Source organism: Desarmillaria tabescens, assembly GCF_030435595.1.
Source record: "Desarmillaria tabescens strain CCBAS 213 chromosome Unknown EV420scaffold_139, whole genome shotgun sequence".
Lineage (NCBI taxonomy): Eukaryota > Fungi > Basidiomycota > Agaricomycetes > Agaricales > Physalacriaceae > Desarmillaria > Desarmillaria tabescens.
In genome coordinates this window covers 1-3,401 of record NW_026848438.1, presented here as the reverse complement: position 1 = coordinate 3,401, position 3,401 = coordinate 1, and the positions used below count along the sequence as shown (strand labels likewise).

The 3,401-nt window shown below is 47.4% G+C and overlaps 1 non-coding gene across 1 annotated transcript; it reads left to right on the top strand.

Moving 5' to 3' along the window:
* Positions 1-342: 342 nt before the first annotated feature.
* On the top strand, positions 343-416 carry EV420DRAFT_t307. The gene has a single exon. It is a non-coding gene; the product is annotated as a tRNA-Val (tRNA).
* Positions 417-3,401: the final 2,985 nt, after the last annotated feature.

Sequence of the window (3,401 nt, the reverse complement as noted above, 5' to 3'; positions counted from 1 at the left end):
CGTACTCACGCGCACTCAGATACGAAGATAGTTTCCTTTACTCGAGACATTTATTCTACACTTCGTTCTGCCGTCTTCTGACTCCTAATCGACATCCCTTCCCTTTTATCTCACCTCGCTGAATCTCCACAGTATTATGGATCGCGACAACGGCATCTAACGAAGAGTGCAGATCACTGTGTACACTGGCACCTAGAAGGGGTCTTGCGATTCGATGCTCATGCCTCAGGGCCGTGATAGCAGGACCACCATGACCGCGATGCAAGATAATCCATCTGCAGGTTCAGGCTCGGGTATTAGTTTCCATCCAAGGAGTCGACGCCGACAGGCTCGAACCAATATGGGTTGATGGCGAAGCTGGTTATCGTATTTGTCTTACACACAGAAGATCCTCAGTTCGAACCTGGGTGAACTGATTGACGATATTCTGGATCATGCATATCATTTTGACCCTCTTTCTTCCCTCGCGGCTAAATCATAAATGCAGGGCGAATCGACAACGACGAGGGTTATCAGTCTCGCTACGCTTTGTATGAAGCTCGTTGTATAGTGTATGCATGGCAGGTGTGCAATTGGGTGATCTCTTCCGGATAGACATTGACCGCGGGATGGATAATACGGACGTGATATTAGCAAAGTCCATAGTCTGGAGAAAACCGCCCAAATGTGGTCTCATATCACCACTCAGATGCTAATGAGCGAGAAGAACCCCGGGTGCCACTGGAAATTCTATCCATCTTCTCTGGTATGTTCACCTTCCTTCCAATTGATTAGGGAATTAATGAGTCCTTGCAGGCAAAGACGGGCGGTTTGCGCTCAAGCACGCGTTCTCTAGAAGGTCGGCGGCGATGTCGAGTATTGCATATCATGCATACTGCTTGTGGCAGCTGGCTATTGAGGAACGTTCTGTACCGGTAAACGCTAAGCTGGGTTTTCTTCCGGTCGAGCAAAAATGCAGCGTATACGATGAGAGGAAGAAGGAAATTTGTTCAACGGATAAATTTCGTCCACGATGCCTGACGTCTCCCTCGAAACTCTCATCCTTCCGTTGGTGTTTGTTTCCTCTGATTGGCGGCAATTATGGGTGTCAAGCTCACCTAGGTAGTGGTGACAATACTTCAATCCGGACCAGACACGATACTGATTTTTTGTAGGTAACTACTTGTTAACTGGTACCAGATAAGGGGAAACATGATTAACGGAAGATCAAGTCCTTACTGCCAGGGGGGTGTAAGGGAAAGGTAGTAAAACTGATTTTTTTTGCCAATGATTAGTATATCTAATAGAATTTTTTGAACGGTTCTATAAGAGACCGAAGCTTAGCACGGAGAAGCCTTTGAGGAATAAGCAAAAGACCAACCCAGCAACCCAACGACTCAGTCCAAGCTCTGCCCCTATCCTCGAACTAAACGTTTACTCGCTGCAGTCACAATCAGCTTGAGAATACCAGGATAGCCAAAGCTCACTCACAGAAGAGAGAGCGTAATGTCTCCATTGACCTTGGCCTGGATCTGGATTTCGATCTCCAGGTTGAGGTCCAACCTGAGCTTGAGCGCCTCCCTTTGTCTTCCATGGGGTGCTCTTTCCACGGGGACTTGGGCGACGTGCTTATCACCACCAACGATGGAGTGGTGGTCGGCGGTAGCGGCTTTGGGAGCGGCTTGGGAAGAAGACATGATGCTGTGGTAGTTGTGGTGTCTAAATTGATACCCTAGCAGGAGTGGCTTTTATACGACTCACGAGCAGGGTGGATGGTGGCAAATGCGAACAACGTTGTGGGCGCGTCATCTTGTCAATGAACTAGCCGCTGAGGAGGAGGATCGAATGAAGCTCCGGCTACGTAACAGCCGGTTTACATGATGTCCATCAACCTGAGTACTCTGCGGTGTACACCCGGTTCCAACCTGGCTGCGCCATGCAGTGTGTTGCGGAGCGCCCTCCTGTGTTATGCTTAATACATCCGACAGCGACCCTTCCATTTTCCCAGTAGGTGGTACTGTACTATCTTCCAGATTACCCACGGATCAAGGACCATCATTGGCTATCTTTGTTGCATACGACTTCATACGAATCGGTTTGCCATCAGTCCCCGCAGTCGAGGTACGTCGGGGTTTGCTACACGTGGATACGACGATGGTGACCCTCGTTCCGTACCTTACTTCTTACTCACCGCGTCGGTTCTGGAATTCAGCCTACGTACCATCCCTCCTTTTCTGACTTCTACGTACCTACCGCTGGCTGTCATTTTTTGCGACCTGGTGAAAGTTCCCCTGCGGAGAGGCGCAGTAATTATATTTAATTTTGTCGGAAAGAAGACTTAGAGGTACCAGCGCTGAGATGGTGCACGAATATGGCGAACCTTGTGAAAGACTTAACAGCAGCTTAAAGAGCATCGGCAAAATCCGCCATTGTACAACGGCGTACAGACGACGCCGATATTTTTTAGGACGATCAGCGGCAGGATATCAGGTATACAGACTCGATATGATGCGAAAATCGATGAACGGAGATGATTGACCACTTCTTTAGAAACATCTTTGATACTTACTAGGAGCAAGGTTGAGGACTATCAACATCGGATCTCGCTCTGTGTAATGCTGCGGTGGGGTAGAAAGATATTTCAGACTTGAACTATGTGCCATGCCGTGTTCAAGTACATTCTGGGCTTTCGCACCACATTAACTGATCATTGATAAGTCTCCAATAAGTCGAATTATGGGTGGAGGTCCTTAAATGACTGCGATTCAATAAGGGACCAAACATAGGATTCCAGTATTGCTAGCCTACTTGTGAAGCAACTTATGGGCACCATAGGCTACGCGCTTGTGTTTCCTAGTGCTGAAATTGAAATCTCGTGACCGTGTCAGTTTCCTTTTCCGATTGTCGGGCCGACGAAGTACGGTTACAAGCGGATTGGTCGATAAATTGATTCCTAATTCCCGCTGTAGTTCTGTTTTCACTGAATGACACGACAGCAAATGATCCCTTACTAGTTGAGACGAATTGAAAAAAATTTCAAGCAGAACGATGGATTGATTAGGAGGAAGAGAGCTAGCACGTCTAACAATAGTACAATAGGGCGTTCATCGGTTTCCATCATCCTTCTTTTGAAATAGTCCAGCGCCGATCATCAAACAAAACATGCAGCCAGCAGCGCGAATTTCAGCATCGTAAAGAAGGGTCAAAATTGGAAAAAGACGAACCTTCTTATGTGCATTGACTATGAAATTGATAGTCTATTACCGAGACGATTTATTCGCTGCAGAGCAAGCAAGTCAGAAATGAAACTGTCCCGAGAGATAATAGACTCACAGGAGGGAGAGCGTGATGTCACCGTTGACCTTGGCCTTAATGGCGATTTCAACCTCGAGGTTGAGGTCAAGCCTAAGCTTCAACGCTTC